The sequence below is a fragment of the Sphaeramia orbicularis genome, chromosome 9, assembly GCF_902148855.1.
Source record: "Sphaeramia orbicularis chromosome 9, fSphaOr1.1, whole genome shotgun sequence".
Classification (NCBI taxonomy): domain Eukaryota; kingdom Metazoa; phylum Chordata; class Actinopteri; order Kurtiformes; family Apogonidae; genus Sphaeramia; species Sphaeramia orbicularis.
Genome location: NC_043965.1, coordinates 998,574 through 1,004,573, shown reverse-complemented (window position 1 = coordinate 1,004,573; position 6,000 = coordinate 998,574). Strand labels below are relative to the sequence as shown.

The window sequence follows — 6,000 nt, the reverse complement described above, 5'->3', positions numbered from 1 at the left end:
ATTGTATCATTAAGGAAGTAAAAGTAATGGATATGTTGTGTGAATGTGAGATGGGGGTGGGATTTAATAAGTTTTCTACTTCCCACTCCTTTTTGAGCAGTACATATTGAATTTATTTTATTACTAGTGTACATGGCAATTACTATATTATCCTGATCACCTTTATTTATTAATATATTTGCTCTGATTAGTTCCTTGTACATATGAAAACGTTTTGTTTTTTTCTTCTGCCCAAAAACTAATGAACAAATACACATATTTCCACATTCGGACTAAACCACATAAGTGAAACTGGTCAAATGCTGCCATCTTATGGCCAGCTGGTGGAAGTGCAGCAGTTGAAAAACATGTACACTTAAAGTGGTGGAATGCCGCCATCTTGTGGTCAGTTGGTGGAAGTGCAGTAAAAAAAAAAAAAAAATCAGAAATTTCAAATGAAAATGAGGAACGCTTCACGAATTTGCGTGTCATCCTTGCGCAGGGGCCATGCTAATCTTCTCTGTATCGTTCCAATTTTAGTATATGTGTTAGCGAACTAACACGATAGTGAGTTGGCACTCGTCTGGTTTTATCCGGTTCTCACCCGGTACAACTCTGATCGATGGTTTCACTCAAAACGGAATTTACACACAGACAGACTGTGACATTACAGACTATACTGAGTCCAAATGCAGTTGAATCGGTCAAGTGTGGAGTGTTTATTCAGGTTTTTTATGTTTGATTTGAGGTGTCTAGATGCATGATGGGAAATGTGGGCGGGGCTGGTATTGCTTTAGCCTGCTGTGATTGGGTGAAAGCAAAATGGCGGCCATAGTGGGTTTATGGTTTTCTGCTCCTTACATTACCCTTGTCGATTCTCATTAAATCTAAAGTCAGACTCAGACTGTGACCTGGAGTTGGAGAAAGGAAGAGTCAGATTTAGAAAACTTCCTTTGTGCCCAGGGGGACATTTATGAGCAGCATGACTTCAAAGTAAGGCAGTATGTACAAAAACAGGACACTTCTTAAAAAAGAATCTAAATAGTGAAGTAAACAATTTATACACAGCATATCTAGTGCAGTCAATGAAATGTCAACAGGAGTTTATTGGGTTATATATTTACATGTTGTTGTACAATTAGTTGTGCGTTATATAGATAATAATAAACAAAACAACAGCAGAGGACCGATACAAGACAGACTGTAGAACAGACTGAAGGTGCATGTTGATCTGGTTTTTAATCGGGAGAGATAGTCTCTTCAGTTCAATGGTCAGGGTTTGTGTGTGTGTGTTGTGGGAGAGTCTCTTCAGTTTAGCGGTCTGAGTTTGTGTGTGTGAGAGACGGATTGGGGGAGGGGACTGGAGGGAGTGGGGGAAGTGTGATCTGTGTTGTGGGTGTGGTAGGGGGAGACAGAGGGTGTTTGGGGGGGGGGGGGGGGGGGTGATCAGGAGTTGGACCTGAGGAGCAGCATGACTTTGCGGTCAAAGGTGCTCCTCCTCCTCCGGGGGCGGGGCAGTGGAGACCCCATCTGAAGGGGAGCTCCTTCAGTGCTGAGTGGAGGACATGTGAAGGCTCTTTGAGGGTCTTGCCTGCTAACCTACAGGGGTTGGACAAAATAATGGAAACACCTTCTATGATGCCACAATGTTAGGTGTTTCCATTATTTTGTCCAACCCCTGTAAGTGCCTGTTGGCCCTGAATGTGTGCCAGAGTTCTGACAGGCAGGCCAGTGAGCTTATGCCACGTTTTCACTACGTGGTACCGCTTCGACTCGACTCACCTTGGCCTTTTTGCCATTTCATTCCTTAAAAGAACGTGGAATCTGGTACCTGGTACTAGTTTTTAAGTATCTACTCCACTGAGGTTCGAAGAGATACTAAAAGATGACACGTAACCACTGCAGACCACTGACTGGTCAGAGAGTTGTCTCTGCACCATGATGTTATTAATGTGCAACGTATGCTGCTTGCGCACCTTGGGAAAAGTGGGTGGTTTCAAAGAAAAGGCCATATTTCCTGGGTTGTTTAACACATTTTGATTTAATAACCACCAAATAAAAGCTGGAATTCTGAACTTTTGTGTCATATTCATCGTTTTATGTGAAACCCAAATGTCTTCAGTATGCAACAAAAACAAAGGAATTGAATTTGCTGTTCCAATACTTTTGGAGGTGACTGTATGTACGCATTTTCTACCTTTCATGTTTTATAGCACGTCAGTTTGTGCCCAGATCTGTGGTTCACAGAACCTGAACCCTAACCCTCAGTGCATGGGATATGACACTGTGTGAACGTACTTAAGGAAAATTTATAATGTCTGCAGATAACACACCAATTAAAAGTGGCGAATATAACTATGCGAGCAGTGATATCACGTTGGTTTATCAGCCAGCAGCAACTTCGGCTGCTGCATCGTTGAGATGTTTTTGAGCATTAAATACTACTAAATATATCTCATTATCATTAAAAAATAAAAATTTGGAATGATGGATAATATGTTATGACGGAATTTGTACGACCCTGTCCGTCAAAATGACGGACAATAAAAATGTCTAGTGCAACCTCTGCTGCCCACCCGTCTGTGACTGTCTGCTTTTCTACAATGGGACAGCCAATCCCGATGTGATCACGTCAAATTATGTGGCCGTGAAAGAGAAGATGGGATCGGCTTTTGGACAGAAACAGTTAATGGACAGTTTTAGAGCTAACATATTCGCTCGTTCACGAGTTCCGGGGGAGAGGCTGGAGGTGTATGTGAGCCGGCTGGTAGCTGGTACTGGTGTTTTTGCCTCCGAGTTGCACGCGCATTACTGTTGTTAGTAAACATTGAAACTCATCTATACAGGACTAATGAAGTGTGCATAATGTCTTTACAGACTCCAAAGGAACTATGTTCCCTAAGGAGGTCTAGCCACTGCTGACACCTCCTGAGAGTCTCCTCTGCGCTGTAGGAGAATTTCAACAGGTTGTCAAAGATGGCGCCCACATATTTGTAGTCCTTGACCACCTCCACCAGGTTCCCATGGATGGTGGTGGTGACTGCAGCAGCTAGATCTATCTGCTACACAGAGAAGGTCACCACCATGTCTTTGGTTTTTCTGACGTTTAGTCCCAGGTTTGGTCTGTCACACCACTCAACAAACTCCTGTAGAACTGGTCTGTGGTTTTGTGAGGGACCTGACAGGAGAACTGTGTCATCTGCATATTTGACCAGGTGGCAGCTGGGCTGAGTGAATGGATGAAGAGCAGGGGTGAGAGCACACTGCCCTGGGGGGAGCCAGATGAAGTGAAACAGAGTTCAGAAAGGGAGTAGTTGACCAGAACTTTCTGTGACCTGTCAGTAGAAAGTCCAGAATCCACAGGAATAAGTGGTCATCCAGGTGAAAGTGGGACGTGAGTTTATTGGCCAGGATGTGGGGCTGCAGGGTGTTAAATACTAAGGAGAAGTTATCAAACAGCAGTCTGGTGGAGGAGCCAGGGAGCTCCAGGTGTTTGTGAACGTAGTCTAGAATGAATGTTTTTGCATCACCAGCGCCTCTGCTTGTGCGATAAACAAACTGAAGTGGGTCCATCAGGGCCTCTGTTGTTCTGATGATGTGATGTTTTATGATCCTCTCCATGGGTAAAGACACAAACATGGCTGATATATCCTTCTAATGATCCCTTTAATGCATTTAATAAACAGTAACTGGTTTAGAGAATACCTGCAGTTCCTAATGAACACTGTCTGTGTCCTCACAGTTTAACTCTTTGTATTTACACATTTTCTTTAAAATGGGCCTTTTCTCTTTCCTTTTTCTGAATCTGTTTCCACAGACTTCACACATATGAATTTCAGCGTCACTGATGTTAAAAGATTTGATCGTTTAACGTTAGGTCGTGGTGTTGACGAACAAAACTAGAGTTAAAGGTCAAACTTAAGGCTGATATAGTCACTTCCATGTATGCTTGGACCGAGAGTTGTCGTCTCGTGAACTGGATGGACATGTGTAACTAAAGTGGACACGTGTAACTAAACTGGACACATGTAACTAAACTTGACTGTAGAGGTTTGTGTTGAAACAGGACAAGTTAGTACAAACACAAAGAAAGTTATAAGTGACACAAAGAAAAGAACCAGATTTATTGGCCAAGTTTTTGAAAAAGAGGAATTTGACTCTGGCTGAACCTGAGCTCTCACGTTATAGAAAAAATATGTATACAATAATATAGAATAAAGAATAAGATTTTTATGATAAAACTGTAAAAATAGTGTGAATGTAATTGTGACTGTGCTGCTTTGACAATATTCACACCTTCATATAGCTGGTATTAAACCCACATCGTACCTTGCTGCTGCTTTAACAGGATTAACTGTTCATTTGACTGAGCTGAGCAGTGATGAAACAGATCATTAGTTTATCAAAGTAAATTGCACCATCTGCTGGATGAAAGTAAGACAGGAAGGTGTAAATCTTGCAACTACCAGGAAGAAATAAAAATAGTTTTGACATTTACTGAATGGAGCTGAAACACCATTACAGGGTGTTGGGTCTAAAACACAGACCAGGAGAATTTTACTGTAAATGTAAAGGGACAGAGATTTGCTGAGTCTGTGTGTTAAAGGGTAATTGTGTTAAAGGTTCCACATACAAACCAATTTAATCTGCAGTGGGTCGGATCAGTCAAATATTGTCAGAATAACCTATAAATACTCACAACTCCACATTTATTTTTCTCTTTGTAAATGTAAACATTATCATGTCATTTTACTGTATTTACACTAAAACAAACTAACATTTCACAAAAACATAAATAACCTGAACAAATATGAACATTTAGAAATGTCTGATGTGTAATTTTATCAATATTCTGTCTGTTATTAAATGTTTTGCGTATTTGTAGATCCACTGTGATCTGTAGGTTATAATGTACATGAGTAAATGATAAACTGAGACAGAATACTGCAACCACAGCTTCTGTTCAAGCTGCCTGAAGAAATTGTGGAAACAAACTAAGAACAAAAACTGTCCCATTTGGAAAAGAAAATCCTCCATAGACGACACAGATGTGAACTTGACTGTGAAAGAACTGACAGATTGGTTTGTTGGAAGACTGAAAGTTTGATCATCTGGGACAGAACAAGGTGAAAAGAAGGTGGAGGTGGTTAATGGAATTCTGTGAAATATTTCTGTCCAACTCTGATCATATTGTGAAATGTAAATGTTCAATCTTCACTTGTACATCATGTCATACCCGCAGCCAGACGTTAGTCTGGTTTTGTCTGTCTTTTATGTTTTGTTTGTCATTTCCTGTTTTATTTTGTTAAGTTTCCCTTCATGTGTCTTGTCTGTCGTCTTTACTTCCTGTTCCCTGTTCTCCCTGACCTCTGTCCTGATTACCTGTCTCCGCCCTGATTTGCTCCACCTGTGTCTAGTTGTCTTCCCTCCCTTTTGTGTATTTAAACCCTGTCTCTTCCCCTAGTCAGACGCCAGTTTGTAACTCTCGTAGTTCTAACCAGCGTCTTGACCTCATGTGTTCGTTTTGTCTGCCTGTTGTGACCCTTTTTGGATTCCTCGGTTTTTTGCCTTCTGCCTGCTCCCTGTCGGTTTTGTCTGCCTCATCTGATTTCCTGGTTTCGATCTTCTCGCCCTGACTCTTTGGTACGTGAGTATTTGTCTAGCCCTTATGTCCTGTTGCCTGAGTGATAGCCTGCCTGTGTATGACCTGTTTCCGTCCCTGACCTCCCTTTGCTTTTCCCCAGTCGGGAAAAATACCCCAAACGCCACTCGGGGAGACGGGCTGCTGCCCTCGAACCGGAGGACGAATAAGAGGAGGATATCTCCAACCATTATCCTCAAGATTCTGTCATTATTATTATTCTTACACCTGTGTGTAAATAATAAACCTTTTGAACCTCATTTTTGTGTCCGAGTTCCTGCATTTGGATTCAGTGTTTGTACTAACGCCATCACAGTACAAACTGGCCACAAAATGAATCCAGCAGAACTCACACAGGTCAAGGAGGCTATCCAGTCTCA

The 6,000-nt window shown here is 41.7% G+C and overlaps 1 non-coding gene across 1 annotated transcript; it reads right to left on the bottom strand.

Annotated features, from left to right (window-relative positions):
* Window positions 1–436: 436 nt before the first annotated feature.
* On the bottom strand, window positions 437–542 carry LOC115426508 (U6 spliceosomal RNA). Its single transcript, XR_003936355.1, has one exon. It is a non-coding gene; the product is annotated as a U6 spliceosomal RNA (small nuclear RNA).
* Window positions 543–6,000: the final 5,458 nt, after the last annotated feature.